We start from the raw sequence: 20575 nt of genomic DNA on the forward strand, positions 1-20575 counted from the left end.
TTTTTCAGAGTCGTGTAGTAGTATATGATGTGTCCCCGCTTCTTGTAACACGTGTCCGTGCGTAATCCTTGGGTCAGTTTTTGTTTGCACCCTCCGCCAGGAGGTTGTACCATTGGTTAAAACAGTAGTGATGGTGAATAAGTGAAATAGTGCTATAAAGGTGTTCTAAAATACCCGGACAGCCAGAGGTTCAACTTTAATATTTCTGGATTCGGGTAAAAGGTTAAGGCGTGTTGCTATGGAATTATTTAGGAATTCTAGCGCACTAATCTTGTGAGGTTAAAAGTGGTCGACATGTTTCAGCCTTATCTGCCTATTGGTCAGTCAACATTGGTCACCATCCTTTCAATTATGCCACCTTCTTAAGTCGTTTCAAGAAAATGTGTGAGGGCCCTGCCCCTAAATTCTCTGCTGAAGATGACCTATGTGATACACAGTGGGGGCATTCTAGTGTACATTACCAGGTTCACACATATAGCAGCTGAAACCACTTGTGTTGAGGGAAATTAAATGACACTCATTAAGAGAGGGCTCTGTGATGAGATTAAGAATGAACTTCTCAATTCTGCCCCGGTTTTCTACCTTCCTTGAAAAAAATATATTCAGCACCGCTTATTGAACTTTGGCTGCAGGAATTGAGGTCAAAGAAGCGCAGGTCTTGAAATTCTCCACCCACTGGACGCGCTAGATTCACCTGGAGCCTTGAACAAGACCTTGAAGAGCTTTCAGTAGCTGGCATGGGGGAACCTTTACAGCTTCTTTGGACCAACCACTATCTAATTAATTTTAGTCTTATTATGGATGACCATATGGTGAGTCGTGACAAGGACAGTACTGTCATTAGACCTTGGCGTAAGATCACCCTTGCCTATTTCTCTACTTATTTTAATATTGCAGCCCTCCCTGATACAGGTAACATAGAAGAGGCCACTAAGGCATTTGAACATGCCATAACATCCACTCTGAACACAGTAGCCCCCTATTTTAAGAGTTAAGTCCAAGAGTAACCCATCCCCTTGGTTCACCGCAGCACTAAAAGTTGAGATACCTTTACCTGTTCCCCCAAAGCCATGCCACACAATTTCCACTGACTTTGTGGCAGCTATGCCTCCTTCAGATGGAAATCAAGTCGTTATGGAAACTGTTTACTTATTGTCAAAGAATGCACATTTTTCAGCTTTAGAGGCCTTGCCTTCAGTAAAGATGATGGCACAGATTTTACTTTTTCAGTAACATGGGCTCCCACAAATTATAATTTCCAACTGGGCTCCTTAATTTATCTGGCATTTATGGAAAACCTTTTGTAAAAGTCTTCACATTGACTTTGACTTGTCATCCGGCTTCCGTCCGTGAACTAACAGACAGACAGAGTGAGTCAATCAATGCTTTTCTAACTCCACTCAGAACAATTGGTCCTCCTACCTGACAGTACAGGAATTTGTGTACAATAACTCAATCCATAGCAAGAGTCTCACCCTTTCTCTGCCCACAAGGATTCCATCTTATGTTTACTGATGCCAAAATAAACTCAACCCTCCTTACATGATTGACAATAAGGTATGGCTCTTTTACCGTTATTTACTTTCACACATTTCAACTCACAAATTTAAACCTAGTTTTAATTGGTCATTTAAGATAGTTCCGTGCATCAATCTCATAACTTTCAAAACGTTCCTTCCTTCTATGCTAAAGACTCATCCGATTTTTCACATCTCCTTTAAGGACACAACTGTTTTCTCGCAATTATCCTCTCTCTCCACCAATTTTGATTGATGAGATCCCAGAGTTCAAAGTCCAAGGAACCTGACATTCTCGAATGAGTAGAGGAAATCTACAGAATCTTATCGACTGGAAAGGTTATTGACCTAGTGAGCAGTTCTGGTAAGAATCTCCTAAATTAATCTGTCACTATTTTATGCAATTCCCAGTTAAACCTGGACCTTCATTAGGGGTATACAGTTGTGCCACAGCATCCATCTCTTTCTGTCCAGAGGCCCGTCATGTGGTCTTCTAAATCCCCGTAAGTGGGCTGCTGCGGGCAGGGGTGTATAGGTGTAATGCTGTGCAGTGAGCTTCTTTCCTGGTGAAGATTGTCCCATTTGTTGTGTTGGCACCCCTCCATGTTTGCCCCGGAATAATGAAATGTCGTCACTGCCTGATTGCCCAACATTCTCTTTGCATTCTTTCCTATCCTTCCCAAACCAAGATGTAATGTTTGTTATTCCCCCACAGGACACTCTGAGACAGGTAGGAGTGTGGAACTCACGTTTATTAAATCATAACAAGTAAGTTCAGAGCCAAGGGCGCCGAGCGTCTAACTATATCGCGCTCCGGTCGCCAACTGCCGTTTCCTGGCGTTCGCGCCTTTCCTTTCACTCTCTTGCGCATGCGCGCCTATCCGCTCTAGCCTACGGCGCAACGTGTCATCGCGTATACGCGCGTAGACTAGAGCGCATACCACATATCTCCCCCCTTTAATGAAAACAAAGTTATAACATTCCCCCCAACGGTTAGTGTCCTCCAGCTGTGAAAAGTGTCTATGTGGGGCACCTTGGGAGGCGGCACCAAGCTAGTGTCCATCCATCACAAAGTCACTATAACGAGAGGGCACTACAACTGCCCTTCCGCTGCGGGTGTGTCTTACCGGCATGTTCTCTCCTTGGGACATCCCAGCTTCTCTCACATCTGTTCTCAGCTCTGCATTCGCCTGTACTCCACCTCCGTCGGTCGGCCTGGCTCCTAGGACAACCGCTTCACTGTCATCGCCTGCACCTTCCCCTTGGTTGCCTATGCCGTGCTCAGAAAGGGGTCTGACCTCCGGGTGATCCATGCATCTTTCGACTTCCTCGGCCTTGGGCCAGACTAATATTTTGTTGACTCTGGCCATGCGATCTTGTGACCAGACCTTGCCGTCACTGAGGAGAGCCGCCCTGCCACGCACCTCCTTAACTTGTAGCGGCTGGCTGAATTTACTTTCGCCCTTCTTTTGTAGGGTGGGGAGTTTGATCCTAACCCACTCCCCTTCTTCCAGCGCCGTTTCCTTCGTGCTGCGTCGCTTGTCATAGTGTGCTGCATAGATCTTCTGGGCCTTCTCCAGATTGTGCTGCACCACCGCTGGGGACCACTTGCTGGTGATGGTCTTCTCCCTCCATGCTACGTTGTCCCGGGTAAAGGGATGCCGTCCTCTTAGCACTTGGAACGGACTATACCCCACTACAGAGGGCGTTATCCGGTAGGCCCATAGCATGTTCATTACTTCCACCTCCCAGTCTTTTCCTTGCGATATGGCTGCCTGGATGGAGCCCATGAGCACCCTGTTGAACCTTTCGACCTGGCCGTTGCAAGCTGGATGGTACATGGCAGTGTGTTTCACCTCGATCCCATTCCTCTTCATGTATCTCCCCCACTTGTCCGACACAAATTGCGGTCCATTGTCGCTGAGAATGTTTTTGGGTATTCCCTCTCTGAGGAACACCAAGGTTAGGAACTTCAAGATCGTGTCCGTGTCCATCGACTCTTGTATGTCCACCTCTGGCCACTTGGAATACTTGTCTATTATCACACAGATGTACTTATTCACACCTCTACTGTCAAAAACGGGCCCCAGAATGTCTATGGCCACATCCTCCCAGGGGCCATGCGGGGTGTCGAACTTCCCCAGTGCTGGTCGGAGTGGGCGGAGCACCTTGTCCGCTCCTTGGCACTGCCCGCACTCCCGCACTTGTCTCTCGATGTGGGCATCCATTCCTGGCCACCAATACATCTGTTTGACCAACGCCTTGGTTTTCACTATGCCCAAATGCCCCTCGTGGAGCAATTTCAGCAGCCGGGGTATCAGTGTCACTGGGGGCACAACTCTCTCTCCTCTGTACAAGAATATCCCCGAGTCACTCAGGGACAATTCTTCTCTCATTTCGTAGAAACGTCGCACACCCTCCGTTAGCTTCTTCTTGTCCGGCCACCCCAACGTGAGGTGTTTCCTTACTTCCATCTTTTCCTCATCGAGCTCGTAAGCCGCCTGCCATTCCTGCGCACTGATCAACATCTCGTGATCCTCCATGCCGGCGACCATCTCCTCTGTGTCCGGGGTCTCTCCCGGCGCCTCTTCCATGGCTGCTGCCCGGCTGAGGTAATCAGCTACCTTGTTCTGCGTTCCTGGAAGATATTCTACATCATATGTATAATCTAGCAACTTCAAGGTCATTTTCGCTATTCTCGGGGTGGCAGTGTCATGGCCCGATGACGTCAACACTTTGATGAGTGGCTTGTGATCCGTTTGGAGCCTGAATCTCGTGCCCCATATGAACTGACGAAACTTGTTCAACGCCCACGTGACCGCCAGCATCTCCTTTTCAATTACGCTGTACCTTTGTTCCGTCGGGGACAGCGCCCGGGATGCAAAACTGATTGTTTCTTTGGTTCCGTCCTCCCTTTCCTGCGCCAAGACAGCCCCCAAGCCCTTGTCGCTTGCGTCTGTTGTTACAATAGTCTTGCCCGTGGGGACATACCCCTGCAATGGGATGGCATGGCTGATATAGTCTTTAATGGACTCAAATTCAGATTGGGCCTCCATGTCCCATTCGAATTTCGTATTGTGCCTGATTAGTTGTCTCATCCTGTACGTTCTCGTGGCAAAATGTCTGACAAACTTGCTGTAATACTCGGCCATTCCAAGGAATGACCGCACTTCCTCTTTGGTTGTTGGGGCTTTGGCGTCCTTTATTGCCTTCACATTTTGCTCCTTCGGCGAGATGCCATGCGTTCCTATCTCGTGCCCTAGGTAGGTCACTGAGCGAGACCCAATTCTGCACTTGCTCCATTCCGCCGTCAACCCTTTGCCTTGCAGCACTCCCAGCACTTGATGTAGTTTCTTATCGTGCTCACCTTTGTCGGAGCCCATCACTAGGATGTCGTCTTGGAAATATTGCACTCCCGAGATGTCCTTAAACAACCTGTGCATCAACTTCTGGAAAACGGCCGCAGCGGATGCTAGGCCGAAAGGCATTCTCCTGAATTGGTAGCATCCAAAGGGCGTTATGAAGGCTGTGTACTTCCTGCTCGACAGGTGCAGTTCTATCTGGTAATATGCAGACGTGAGGTCTATGGTGGAAAAGTGGGTGATGCCTTTTGTCCTTGCGAGCATCTCCTCTATTCTGGGGAGTGGGAACCTCTCCACTATGAGGTTTTTGTTGAGCTCCCTTAGGTCCACGCAGAGCCTGACCTTGCCATTGGGTTTCTTAACTACTACCAAGGGCGATAGCCATTCCGCACTGTCCACTGGCTCGATGATGTCTTGCTCTTCCAACTTCAGTAGTTCCTGGCGCACCGCCTCACTCGTGGATATCGGTATGTTCCGGACCTTATGCACCACTGGTACTGCTCCCTCCTTAAGGACCATTTTGTGCACGAATTTGTCCAGTTTGCCAACCGTGCCCTCGAAGACCTTAGGGTATGCTGCCTTCCAGTCTTCCTCCTTCGAGAGGGGCCATTCGTCTGTTAGCAAAATCTGTTCTTTCCCTCCAGGATTGAGTATGATGCCGAGATCACCTGCGTCTCTCCATCCCAGTACCGATGGGCCCTTCTCCGCTACATACAGGGTGCACGTGGCCGACCGTCCTCTGAATTCGAACTCCAGGTCCCTGCACCCTACCAGGGGAATGGAATTCTCGGTATACGAGATGGGTCTGATGTCCGGCGGCATTAGGTCGGGTCCTATGACTGGCGCGAAGTCATCTTCCCATATCGACCTTTGCACGATGGTCCAGGGGGACCCTGAATCCACGGCCACATGTACCTTGACGCCCCCCATGAGCATGTCGGTGCGGGGCTTATCCCTTCGCTTCCCGGATACGTCCAGCACTTGATCTTCTATGCACAGCACCAGATCATCCTCTTCCAGGTCGTCTTCCTCACTTACGTTGGCCGTGGCCGCGTCGATGCACTTGACCGTGGACTTCGTCCCTTTCTTTCGACAGACCTTTTCGAAGTGACCGGTCAACCCACAGAATGAGCACCTGGCGCGAAATGCGGGACAACGCCTGTCCTGGGCCGCGTGCGCTGCACTGCCACATCTGTAGCACGCGAATTTTGTCCCCTGGCTGGAGCGAGCCATCTGCTTCCCAGACCCTCTTGTATCCTTCCTCGGGTCTCCGTAAGCGCTTTTGGGCTTGCTGGATTGTGGTGCCTCATCAATCTTGTTGATCATCTGTCTCGGGCCACTTTCCCTTTTCGCCGCGTCTGCGCCTCTCTTCGACATTTCCGCCTTCTTGACCATCGCCACCACTTCTTTCAGAGTTGTCTCATTCATCGCCCATAGCTTGTCTTGGACTGCTCTGCTGGTGGTGTGCATTACAATTTGGTCTTTGATGTATTCGTCCTGCAGATTCCCATACCGACACGTGATTGCTAGCCGGCGGAGAGCTGCCACATAGTCATCAATGGATTCTCCCGCCTCTTGTTTTCTCTGTTGGAAGTTATAGCGGTCTATTGAGACGCAAACTGCTGGGCGGTAATGGCTGTCCAGGTCGTCCAATGCATTCACAAAGAAATCCATCTCCGCTGCACCCCTCTCTTTGGGCACCAGGTTCTTAAACACCCTTACCCCTTCTGGGCCTAAGTTGTGGAGCAACAGTCTCTTTTTCCTTTCCGGCGTGTATTCACCTTCACTTTCATCTCCAAGAGCCTCAATGTAATTGAGGAAATATTCTTTCCAGTCTTCCCATTTTAGTTGGGGTTCACCTGGTCTGGGTAGGAACGGGACGGGTGCCATTAGGGCTGACGCTTGATTCGCCATTCTGGCTTCGCCTCTAGGTTCTCCTTCCTGGGCCCTTCGGGTAGGCTCACCGGACGCTCCTGCGCTCTCTGCTGTGTCACCTTGGCCCCTTGGGCTACCTGGGGTATTATCCCTCGTACTGTGCGCAGTCTGTACTATCTTCCCCCCTTCCTCTGGCTTGGGGGTGTCTCCCTTGGTTGCCAGGTTGCTGCCTGAGGGCTCCTGGAGTCTTGGGCCACACTAACCTGACTTGTAAGGCTGGTGTTTGGTTCCTTGCCGTGCTGCTGCGCTGCTGCCACGCCCTTTGCTCTTCCTTGCAGGTGACCTGCCTTGCTGGCTCGTGGGTGTGGGCTGTGGGGGTGCTTGCCGTCGTCCACTGCACCAGGTGGTGTCCGGATCTCAGCCTAGTCGCCACTGTAATGTTTGTTATTCCCCCACAGGACACTCTGAGACAGGTAGGAGTGTGGAACTCACGTTTATTAAATCATAACAAGTAAGTTCAGAGCCAAGGGCGCCGAGCGTCTAACTATATCGCGCTCCGGTCGCCAACTGCCGTTTCCTGGCGTTCGCGCCTTTCCTTTCACTCTCTTGCGCATGCGCGCCTATCCGCTCTAGCCTACGGCGCAACGCGTCATCGCGTATACGCGCGTAGACTAGAGCGCATACCACACAAGATACCCACAGCTTTTTCCTCCTTCAGGTAGAGTATTCCAATTAGCGGATGGAATTGGAAAGTGGCTACTTCCTGCTCCTCTCCGATATAAGGAGGAACTATGGAACACTTCCCTCCCCCGTAAAGCATCCAGAAGTGTATTATTTTGTCACATTCATTGCCCCTGGTCTATATTTTCCCCAACGTTTTCCCTGTGCAGCTCCTTCACCAGTCCACCTTGAAAGCTTCTCATTACTGACTTCCAGGAGGTTTATTACCATTGGCCTTTTTTGCTCCCTGGGGCTCCCTTTGGGGGCTCTAGTCGCTGCAGAGACGTTTTAATGCAAGGGCAAAGTGGGCTCTAGCCCAGGCCCCCAGCCTTTCAGTCAGCTCAGTTCAGTTCTACAGAGCTTTGCCCTAACGACCTTGAATATTGCTTAAATAGATTGTTTTGAATACTGTTTTCCTTTAAATCATGTTTTATGTACACGCCATTTTGCAGAGAAATGTTGTGTTTATGTTTCATGCAATATACATAAAAAGGTTTTTTAGATCAAAACAAGGCCTAACATATAAGAAATGGGAGTGCGTCGCAGACATTATTTGCAGTAATATTGGTGAACTGCTGCTGTGTTACAATATTGAAAAGACACATAACTAACCCTGAATATTAGATGTAAACACATTTATGGCCTTATTTATGAGAAGTGATGCATTGCTGTGTGAAAACAGGGATACATCACTTCTTAGTGCGCCCTGCTTGCGACATGATGGATGCGTCATATTCACTGTATGACGCATCATGTCGCAAGGAGTTACAGATACGGCAGTATTTCTGACGTATTTGTAGGCGCAAAAGTGATGCATTGCTGGGATGTGTCTGAAAATAGACGCAATGTGTCCAGCAACGTGTCCTTTCACATGGGGCTTGCCTGCATCAGTCTTACACCTGCTTTGAGGCAGGTGTAAGATATTGACGCCATGGCGTCCTAGAAGTGGTGCAATGAGTTCTGATAGATTTCAAAGCGTCACTTCTATGAGGCTTTTTGCCGGCAACACCCACCCTGCATACATTATACCTGGCGCAGGTATAATGTGTTGCAAGGTTTTTCAAAAGGGACCCTCTGCCTAGATGCGTCACTTTGTAAATCGGGTGCAACATGGCACATCTTTTACGCTGCTGGTGCGTCACAAAAAGTGACGCACCAGCGGCATAAAAGAGAAGCAAGGCCTCATAAATAAGGCCCTTAGAATTTGAACGAGTGTTCCTTTGCACTGTCTGGGACCTAATTAAATGAAATGGTGTATTTAATAAAGCGCGCAGCTACTCAGACTAGAGTGTCCTGGCATATGACAACAAGAGGAACATTTGTGTAAAACACCCATCAGTTATTAAAAAGCCATGTTTTTAAGTTCTTCCTGAAAGAGAGTAGGTATGGGGTTAGTCTTAGAGACTCAGGGAGGCTATTGCACAATTTTTCAACAAGAAAGCAGAGGGATCTACCACCAGTGCGGGCACAGCATATTTTAAGCACGATGGCCAGGTTCCGCATTGGAAGATCTTAGGAGTCTAGATGTTGTGTAGTGATTAACGCACTTATTAAGGTAGCCGGCTCCTAATCCAGGGAAAGCTTTAACGCTGATGGTCGTTGCTTTGGAGTTGATCTGTTATTTTATGCGAAGCCAGTGTAGGGACTTAAGAATAGGGGTCATACTAGATCTGGGTTTAGGTCTCAGGATAGCTCTGGCAGCCGCGTTTTGTACCACTTGTAGGCGCTGGATAAGGGATTTGGGATGACCAAGGTGCAAGCTGTTGACATTGTCAAGCTTTGATTTAACCAGAGCCTGCACCACGATCTTTCTGCTCTCAAGCGGTAACAGTGGCAGGAATTTTTTAGCATCTGGAGTATGCCAAAGAAAGCGCCTGTTAGATTTTGGATTTGAAAGCGCATGAAGAGTGTCTTGTTTATGAAAATTCCTAAGTTTTTGTCTTTCTCCTTTTCCGCGGGCGAGGGCAGCAGATCTTTTGGCCTACAAGAGCTCCAGTCAGGCATTTCTGGATTACCAAAGAAAACGACTTCAGTTTTGTCAGGATTGCACTTCAGCTGATTGATCTTAAGCCAGTTAAAAACCTTTGTGAGGCAAGACCTAATCATTGCCCTGTCAAAGCCGGTTCCTTTTTCACACGTAAAAATCAGCTGAGTGTCATCAGCATAGGAAACAATTTTGGTGCCCTCTTCCTCTACCAGAAATGTAAGGGGGATAGATATATATTACAAAGGGTAGGACTGAGAATGGAGCCCTGAGGGACACCTACATTCATGGCCGGAACCGGGGATGAGAAAGGTGGGAGCCAGATGTCCTGAGATCTATTTGCCAAGAAGGATGACATCCAAGTTAAGGCGGTCCCTCCCAGGCCAATGTTAGCAAGTCTCTCCAGGAGCCTCTAATGTGAGACCGTATCGAAGGCCGCCGACAGATCGAGCAGTATCAGAACAGACTTGCCTCCATAGTCCAGCTCACCCTTGGAAAATTCAGTCACTTCCAGCAGAGCAGACTCCATACAGTAGTTAGCCCTAAAACTGGATTGGGACTCAAGAAGGCGCTTTCCACCTTTAATGTGTTTTTGGAAGGCCTTGTTTACATGCTTCTCTGATACTGTGGAGAGGGCCGGAAGAAGTGAGATTGCCCTGTGGTTGGCAGGGTCTGTTGGTTTGGTGTTAGCCATTCTTTCATAATTTTGGCATGCTGCCTGAGGAGAGGGAAGCTGGTTTACCGTGGGGTTTATGGTGGGAGCTAATAGGTTCAAGATATTCGCTGGACATGGGTCGGTAGGAGAGCCAGACTTAATGCTTTGGAGAAGGGTCAGCGACTCTTCAGGCTGAAACTCAGGGAAAGTTAGTAAAGATGGAAGATCCAAGCTGTGAAATATGCTTTTAGAACCAAGGTAGAAGGTCAGTTCTTCCTCTGAGATGTTAGTGAAGGCTTGTTGGATCACAGAGATCTTTTTGTGGAAGAATTGAGCTCTTTGCTTAGACAATTCTATTGTGCATGGCCCTGCCTTTGTGCCGGCTTTCGGGGCGGTGAAGGATTTAACTATACTAAAGATTTCCTTACTCTTATTTTGGGCATTTTCTATCTGGGTTTGAAAGAAGTTTTTCTTGGCTGCCTTCACAAGAAATTAATGAGCTTTTAAGTTGTCTTTATACAGCTTCCCGTCCTCAGGTAGACAGGATTTACGCCATTTCCGTTCCATTTTTCTACAATGTCTTTTGCTAGATCTGAGGAAATCGTCAAACCATGGAGCTGGTGGGGCTGAACTCTTTGAGGAGCGGGAAACAATTGGTGCCGCTGCATCAATGTTGGTTCGGAGACATGAATCTATTGAGAGAGCGTCTGAGTCGGGGCAGCCACATAGCTCCGTTGAGGAACGACCGAGGACATCTGCTAACATCGGGATGGATATTTTATGGAACTTCCAGTTATTAGGGACTCTCTGCCCTACTTTAGTCCGAGGGGCTGTGGCAGAGTTGGGAATGACGAATTCTAATAGGAGGGGTCAGAACAGATAATGGGAAGAGGTAGACTTACTGATATGTCTAAGTTGTGAAAGATTTGGTCTAGGGTATGGCCTTTTTCATAGGTGCCCGGAGAAATTGATGGAAACATGTTGCATGCCTGCAGTGTCTCCAACACGGAAATTATTTGAGGGTCTTTTCCATTGTCCATATGTATATTGAAATCTCCCAGAATAAGGCAGTTGTTATATTTTAAGTCCAGGGAGGTGTTGGCTGTATTAGCATAGTAATAAAATTTTCAATTGCACTGGGAGGTCTGTAAATTAGAAAAACCGCTATGCTATGATGGGGGAATAAGGTTCAACTGAAGCCTAAGGACTCTGCGTCCTCGATGTTTTCCATCGGGATGGGAGAGCAGTCTAGTATTTGATTGTAAATTATGGCGACACCGCCCCCTTACCACTTGGTTGGTCTCTCCTAAGGATTTTATAACCTGTAGGGATGGCTGAGGTGATAGTAGGGTTGGAGGCTTCAGACAGCCAGGTCTCAGTGAGAAATAAAAAATCAGGGTGTTCGTCTAAAAGTAGGCCACAAATGTGTGGTTCATGCTTATTGTTGCGAGGGAGGATGATGGGTGCGAGATCCTTGGGCTGGAGGAGAGACCAGTTGCACTTATTGCATTGAAAGTCTACCTCCAAGCTCGGATCAGCCGTTGTACACTGACATAATGGTAGCTGCCTAAAGCTAAGCAGTTTTTCCCTATTGTAATATACTGGAAGAAACTCACCGGAGGGGAACTGTGCAGTATGGATGGCACCGGACGCCTCTAGGCGCAGAAGGGTTTGACTTTGACACGCCCACTGCATGCGTCCATTTGTATGGGGAATATAAAGGCTAATGACTATGATGCTGTGTGGGCGGAAGTGAGGAGCCCGACAGTAGCCCCAGCCCTCCGCACAATTGGCGTATAAGCCATGGCAGACCAGGGCTGGTGGAAAAGCGAGATGCAAATCAAAGCAATTAAGGAGGTGTAAGCAAGCAGAATTAAGTAAAGTGCAAGTACGCGTAGGTAGGAGAAATTGTTAAAAAGTACTGCGTAATTCAGCCACACATAAACAATTTTAAAAGTATTAAAAACCTAGTAGCAGGGCAGGAAACACTAAATCTTACCTCTGTCAGCTGCACACGTCCGTTTGCATCAGGAATATATAGGCTAATGCCTATGATGCAAACTGGATAGCTAATGCAGCTGAGGAAGCGGAAACTGCCTGGGTGGAAGTGAAGAGCCCGAAAGTAGCCCCAGCCCTCCTCAGCCGCGGTGAACCAGGACTGGAGGAAAAGCGAGATGCAAATCGGAGGAGCTAAGGAGGTGTAGGCAAGCAGAATAAAGTAAAGTTCAAGTGCGTGTAAGTGGGAGAAATTGTTGAAAAGCACAGCGTAATTCAGCCACACATAAACAATTTTAAAAGTATTAAAAACCTAGTAGCAGGGCAGGAAACAGTAAATCCTACGGATGTCAGCTGCACGCGTCCATTTACATTGGGGATATATAGGCTAATTCCTATGATGCAAACTGGATCGTTAACGCAGCTGAGGAAGCAGAAATTGCATGGGAAACAGAGGCTGAAATGAGATCATGAATTCAAAGCTGTTCTGAACAGGGGCCCTCAAAATATGTTTGGCCCAGGGACCCCAAAATCTTTAAGATGCCCCTGAGTCGCTGGGGTAGTGTCTTGCACCAACGTCGTCATGGCTACCAGAAGACTCAACGCACAGCCCTAGACAATTAATGGTGAAAATATCACAATTTCACAGAGGAAAGAGAGGGTACTAAATCGGCTAAATAGAAACCAGGTCTCAGAAACAATAGAAAAAAGAGTTCCAGAGGAGAATCATAGTTGTAAATCATAAGTGAGTTACTCTCACCGTGTTTTAGTGAGGTAGAATTAAATAACTCCTTTGGTTTTGAATCGGATAAATGAGGGCATGAGTCAATAGTGGTTTTTCATTTAGAATCATGTCTGAACGTTTGATCCAAAAGAGGAATGTAGGTAAGATTGGTTAGGTATAGTCATTGATGTGTGTTCTTTCAGTTGTCTGTTTAAAAGTAGATAGACAAAAGTAATCGCTTACACCCACTGGGAAGTGAACTGCATTTTATTTACTATTAAGTATGCACCGAGTACATGATTACTGCAAAGATGTTTTTGCTTGTCGTGCATAGTAAATTGTCAGAAGAGTGACTTTAATATTGCCAAGGTGGAGGCACTACAAATTTGTTTCAAAGAGTACATTAGATGGAAATCAAATGCATAACATTAAAACATAAGCTATTATTTCCTGAGTACTAAAGATGTCAAGCTGACTTAACTTCAGAAAAATGGAGAGTGAGACCATCTCTCCTCTTGTAAACAATATTGCACGACGAAGTGAAATGTGAAGAAGCTTTAACATCCTGAGCTGGCAACTATACTATGGTGTCAGTGGTGGCATGCTAAAGATACAGGTGATGTAGAGCTATATTCTGGCGCCTCAACTTGTATCAGTCATTTTACCCTATGAACCTGACCCACCCCTGATCTAGTTTGTGTACAGAAAAGAACACAGACAAACGACATTCTATGAGGTCACTTCAGGTAACATTATCAGACATATAATGAATAAAGTCAGCATGCACCTGGTCTGTCTGTAGAATTGTTTTTGATATAGCTGATATATGTCTCAAAGAGCTTCTGGTTTTTGAATGCAAGAGAAGTGAGGCAGAGGGAAGCAGAGTGATTTAGCCAGTATCACACATTAGATGAAGTAGAGAACTCCACAACAAGAACTGCACAGCAGGCCTGGGAGTGTTTACACAACAGGGAAAGGAACATAGAGCGGGTCCGCCGTAGGACCACCTCTTTTATATCCTGCACATAATACAGTGTAATGCGTTTTACATAGAAATGCCGGTTGGGAAATAGAAAACCAATTTTTGATCGTACTGTGCTTTATTTGAGAGATCCCCTGTGTGATAGCTGAGGGCACAATATCTCTGTGTGGTTCCATGTTAAAACATCGATTACATAAATATCGATGAAAAAATATCAATGTAAAAATATTGATTACAAAAATATCGAATCCCTATACTTAAACAGGTAAGTACAGTAATATCGACTCAAAAATATCGATGTAAAAAATATAGATGCTAAAAATATCGACTTTAAAAACTAACATAAATTAAAATAAAATAAATAAATTATATTCATATCATGAAGAAAATAAATTAAATTAAATATATATTTTACATATTTATAACAAATAAACTTTGTTTATGAAATATAAACACAAAAAAGTTTATAAATACATATATTTACTTAAATACATTTTATTAACTATAATCTTTATTGAATTTATAAACTTTTTTAATTATATACAAATAAAATTAACACATATAAATACATTAAAATAAAATATTCTATAAATAATTAATACATTAAACTATTTACAAAAAATGTATCCAAACATTTAATAACAAAATACAAACATGAGTAGTTAAAACGTTGGATAGCGAAGGGGTAAAATTACTATTCTCACTCCAGTGAGTGCAACAGAAGGGAAAACACTGGATAGCATAGGGGTAAAATGTACTAGTCCCACTTCGGTGAGTGCAACACATGGGAGAACACTGAATAGCGGAAGGGTAAAAATTACTATTCCCACTCCAGTGAGTGGAACAGTAGGGAAAGCGCTGGATAGCGGAGGGGGTAAAAATTACTATTCCCACTCCAGTGAGTGCAACAGTAGGGAAAGCGCTGGATAGCGTAGGGGTAAAAATTACTATTTCCACTCCAATGAGTGCAACAGTAGGGAAAGCGCTGGATAGCGGAGGGGAAAAATGACTATTCCCACTCCAGTGAGTGCAACAGTAGGGAAAGCGCTGGAAAGCAGAGGAGTAAAAATTACTATTCCCACTCCAGTGCGTGCAACAGTAGAGAAAGTGCTGGATAGCGTAGGGGTAAAAATTACTATTCCCACTCCAATGAGTGCAACAGTAGTGAAAGAGCTGGATAGCGAAAGGGTAAAAATTACTATTCCCACTCCAATGAGTTCAACAGTAGTGAAAGAGCTGGATAGCGTAGGGGTAAAACTTACTATTCCCACTCCAATGAGTGCAACAGTAGGAAAATAACTGGATAGTGGCGGGGTTAAAATTACTATTCCCACTCCAGTGAGTGCAACAGTAGGGAAAGCGCTGGGTCACAGAACAATAAAAAACATAACAATCAACATTTTTATTAGATTTAATTTTCAAAATTAACATAATTAATATATAATTTTAAATATATTATTATTAACAAAGAAAATAAAAAAATATGTACCCCTTATTTAACACTATAAAATCCACAACACACACCTACAATTAATCACACAATTAAATTCAATAATTACTAATTAATTCATGAAAATTAATGTATTCATATTTATTAATTAATCAATAAAAAGTGAATTGCTTACCACCTTTCACACCATTTACACATATTAACACCAAAACACACACCTCAAATTAATTACACAATTGCAATTAATAATTACTAATGAATTAATGGTAATTAATTTTAAAGTATTTAATAATTAATCAATAAAAATGTTTTATTACTTACAACCCTTCACACAATTTACACATATAAACACCACAACACACACCTAAAATTAATTAAGCAACTAAAACATTATTTATTAATTAACAAATTGAAATTAATTAACAACTAATTATTAAAATATTACTAATTTATCAATTAACGCATTCATTATTCAATACATGTTATCAAAACAAATTACTTCCCACCCTATTCCCCTATGAACCCACAACCTGCTTCAGAACTAAAAACGCAGAATTAAACTTAAAATAAATTAATAACTAGTAAAACTCTAAAACATATAATAAAATCACAAACAATTCTCCTTAAAACACTAAAATACGTAAAATTATTAATAAATCGATGTTTTAGTAAACTATATTTTTTTAAACAATATTTATTACAACAATATTTATGTAATCGATATTACTTACCTGTCAGTCGATATTCTTGTGAACTATATTTTTGTTGTTGATATTTCTTCCCCTCGATATTTTTGCTGTGACTTTTCTGTCCCACGATATTTTTGCGGCGATAATTCTACTCTGCACCCTCTGTGAGACACTTAACTGGCCTACTTAAAAAAACATTGATTGGGTACTTATGGAGTCTGAAGCATACTCAAAATGTGGTTCTCCATTCCATCATTATTAATTAGATTCTGTGCCTGGAGAGTGTTGACTCTGATTTACCACAGGAAAATAAACTGTTTTTCTTAAGGTAAAAATTCTGATGTTGTGAATCCAAACAGAAGGATAGAGCTATAGAAAGGATAGCAATAGAGATTGGAAAGCGTATACAACTACCTTGAAGAAATAGACTGGGAGAAAGATAAGGGTCGTTATACAGGGTCGTTTTCTAAGGAGAAAAGAAAATAGAAATACAAGAAAGTGAGAGAATGGAATAGATGGAAGTACATTTTAGACAGGGGGTAAGGGGGAACAGAAGACTTACAAGAGTGAGGGACTAACAGCATGTCAAAACTTTCATTAGACGTTAAACTCTGAATTGGTCACTTGAAGGAGCAACTATTTTACCTGCTGGACATTTGTACAAGAGATACTTGGAGGAACATTTGCTAGATCTTCACAGAGCGCAGTGCAGCAGCCACAAATGTTGCACTGCATGAGAAGGAGAGAGCAGGAGTGGACCATATTTACTGAAATATGGCACTCTCCTCCCCTCTCCCTAGCACTAGTGCAGAAATATGGTGCCGTGCACCACAGACACACACACCTTTGCACCATAGTGCAAGGGCGTCTCTGTAAACCTAGAGTAGGTTTTGTACTGGACGGGACCCCTTCCAGTACAAAATACCATGCTTAGACTAACTCAAATCCTTTTCCCACTCGGTATGAGCGTTGTACAGTGCAGCACACACACAAAGTAGGAAAAGAAAGGAGAAACATTTACCCTTCATAGCACCGATTTGAAGTGGGCGTAATTTTGTCACACTAAACCCTGTCTCTTTTTTTAAGTAACACCAATCTCACCAGCATTATTCAGTCAGACATCCACTTGTCCCTTTAAAAAAATCTCATTACATTACATCATAAGTGCTCCGTAGACCATTCAGATACAGAATTAGTTACCTATTAGAACTTATTTTGTTAAAAAATTGAGGAATCTCTCACGGATCAAATCAAATTGACAGGTTATGTTAATTATGAGCAACAGAGAGAACATAACAGACAGTACACTCTGGAGCTTATTACGAGTCTGGCGATCCATGGACTATCAGACTCGAGGGGGAGCAGCAGTCTTCCGACTGCCCTGGGACCAACGCCACCACCAGGGATCAGAAATCCCTGTGGTGACGCAGTGGTTTTGAAGCCACAATATACTTGGCGGGGCAGCTGCAGCCCGCTAAGAATATCATGAGTTTTCTCACCGCTTGTATTTTTGTCAACAATATTGTTTACTAGGATATTGTGTCATTGATCCTGGTCACGTAATGAGTTACGAATTACCATTTTGGCCAAACTTCTCAGATGACCCAATAGACTAAGAGCCGTTGGAGATTTGGCTATATGTCAGTCCACCCAATAAGGGTAGACAGATATACAGCCCTTTTTTTATTGTCAGTCGCCTCTAGGCAAATCTTGGCTGTGAGGGAAAGTATAATAGAACTAATGCCCCCCTTGTCATGTGAGATAACTCCCATGAAGAAGGGAGTGTTATCTTTTTTATTTTCAAAAAGAAAGCCTCTTTTTTCGGGGGGCGGGGGGGTTAAATAAAATAATAAACTCTTTGGTGCAAGGCCGGGTCCATGTCGACGGAGCCCTACACCAAACTGTTAAATGCATTAACAGGAAACATTGTTACCGTAGTACTTGCCACTGCTTTGTAAATGACTGCAAACTTGGCGGTAATTTATAAAGCTGGTGGTATGTTATGAGTCTAGCGAGCGAGCAGTCCATCCACCACAGCGACCGAGTAATTTACTCTGTCACTCTGACAGACAAATGGCAACCTACTAGGAAATAAATCTAGTGACCTTGAAGTTATGGTGATGCAGTGCAGTGTTACTTGGAAATAAATGAGGTAGTGCAGTCGAAAGAACAGAGTCCTAACACAGCCTTCTTACATGGGGGAGTCCTTCAGCTCAATCTGTCAATTTCAAACCAGGCCTGGACACCATCTTTGATCTTACTGAGCTATGTTTCAATATTTCATCGGTGAATTTCTTGCCTGAGTTGGCTCATTACTACATGGTATGGCTCCCTGGATCCCCACAGAGACTCCTTTGAGAACTTGTAAAGCATGTTTTAATAATTAAGCAATCACTTCCTGTTGACCAGCTTTATGCTTAGCTCCTACTTTATCCTGCGATTCTCTGTCTCTTTTAGGTTTAAGTATTTTTATTGAGACAACACAAGGAGACAGAACATTCATAGCATATACGGAATTAGGTCGCTGTGATTAGGGTTGCATACAAAGCATTGATTGTCCTCAAAGCATCCCAAGTTCAGGCCCCTCCACGACAACCCCTCATGATATACAGTGCTATATTCAATGAACTGTCCCTCACCCCAAACCCCCCTCAAATCCCCCCTTCCCTGCCCCCCACCTCCCTTGTCCAGTGCGCAGGCCCGTCCCTCGCCCTCTGGCCCGATCTCCCTGGATTGAAAGAAATTAAGTTGGGTGTAATTCAAGAAGATGGCTCTTCAGGTGTCGTAAGCCTCAAAAGGCATAAGTATCTAGGGCAGGTGATTGATTTATTTATTTATTTATTATGAAGCTTATAGAGCGAGCGGCTACCTCCAGCGGGGGTGTCCCGGCGCTAAGACTACATGTTAAACACAGAGAGGGATGCCTAGTTCATGTCCATCCGAAAGAAGAGCAAAGGCTGCAGGGGACCTTGCTAGTTAGTGTTTGGAAAACAGCCAAGTTTTCAGTTTGCGACGGAAGACTTGCTCAGATTCGATAAACCTAAGGTCTAAAGGTAGGCTATTCCAGAGCTTGGCGGCTGTAATGGTGAAAGTTCTGCCGCCACTTCGCGTGAGCCTGAATCTGGGGACGATCAGCAAGCGTAGCCTGTTAGATCTCAGATGCCTTACTGAGGATGATATCTTGAGTCTTTTGCTCAGATAGCCCGGGCCAGTGCCATTGATTGACCGGAAGGCAAGGATCAGAACTTTGAAGTCAATGCGACGGGCTATGGGGAGCCAATGTAGCTCATCTCGGTACGCTCTGACCGAGTTGCGGGAGGGGATATTACCAATGAGCCTTGCTGCCGCGTTCTGGATAAATCGAAGTTGGTCAATGAGATATTGGGGGGCGCCGGCATAAAGGCTATTGGCATAATCAAGGTGTGCCGTAATGAGTGCCTGGACCACCGTTTTACGGGAGGTCTGGGGAAGATAGGGTAAGATCTTCCTGATCATACGCAGTTTATTAAAACAGGCCGCCGTAACTTTATTAACCTGGGTTTTCCCGGACAAGGTGTTATCAAATATGAAGCCAAGGTTGCGGGCAGATTGCACTGGTATGGGTGGTGGATTGAGGACAGTGGGCCAACATAAAGTTGCAGGGGGAGTCGATTTATGGCTAAAAAAGAGAACCTCAGTTTTATCAGTGTTGAGGGCAAGATGATTGGCAGCCATCCATGTGCAGATGTTGCCAAGGCAGTTTCGAAAGTTAGAGAAAAGGGAGTCTGAGTGGTCTCTAAATGAAAAGACGAGCTGGGTATCATCGGCATAAGAGACCACTTTGACTCCCCAAGACTCAACTACCTTGGCAAGAGGGGCCAGATAAACATTAAACAATAGAGGGCTCAAGGCTGAGCCCTGAGGCACACCGCACAAGAGGGGTTTGTCTTCGGATTGAAATGAGTGTAGCAGTACCCTTTGGGTCCGTCTGGACAGAAAGGATTTTATCCATGCAAGGACTGTGCCATCAATCCCCAGCTGTTGTAGTCGAGCTGTAAGAATGACATGGGATACCTTGTCAAATGCAGCGGATAGGTCGAGGAGGACCAACATGGCCTCCTCGCCCTTATCCACTGATTCCCTAATTGTCTCAGAGACTTCCAGCAGCGCAGTCTCGGTGCTGTAACCGGTACGAAAACCGGATTTACCTAAATTCGGAGAGCAGCAGCGACCGGAATGGTTGCCATAGGTCGTCAAATTGCTCTATGTCCCCGCCACCGTAAGCGATAGTTTCTCCATCCCTAATACATGCCATAGTCTGTAAAGCCAGGCTGTAACAGAAGGGAGTGTATTAGTGCGCCAGTGTAGTAAGATGTTCTGTACCGCTGACCCCAATGCAATAGCTATCTGTCTGCCCCTACGGGATTTGAGGGGATACATCAACCCGTTCCGGAGGCCCAGCAGTACATATGCTGGAAATCGTGGCAGTTCGGTGTCAAAATGGGAGTCAATCTCATCTAGTACTTCCTTCCAATAGGATTCTAGGAGTGGACAGTCCCATAGGATATGTTTCAGCGTGCCCACCTGTCCGCATCCCCTCCAGCAAGCGATATCCTTACTACTGTCCATCTCGTGAATTCTAA

Source organism: Lissotriton vulgaris, chromosome 7, assembly GCF_964263255.1.
Source record: "Lissotriton vulgaris chromosome 7, aLisVul1.2, whole genome shotgun sequence".
In the NCBI taxonomy this organism is placed as follows: Eukaryota; Metazoa; Chordata; class Amphibia; order Caudata; family Salamandridae; genus Lissotriton; species Lissotriton vulgaris.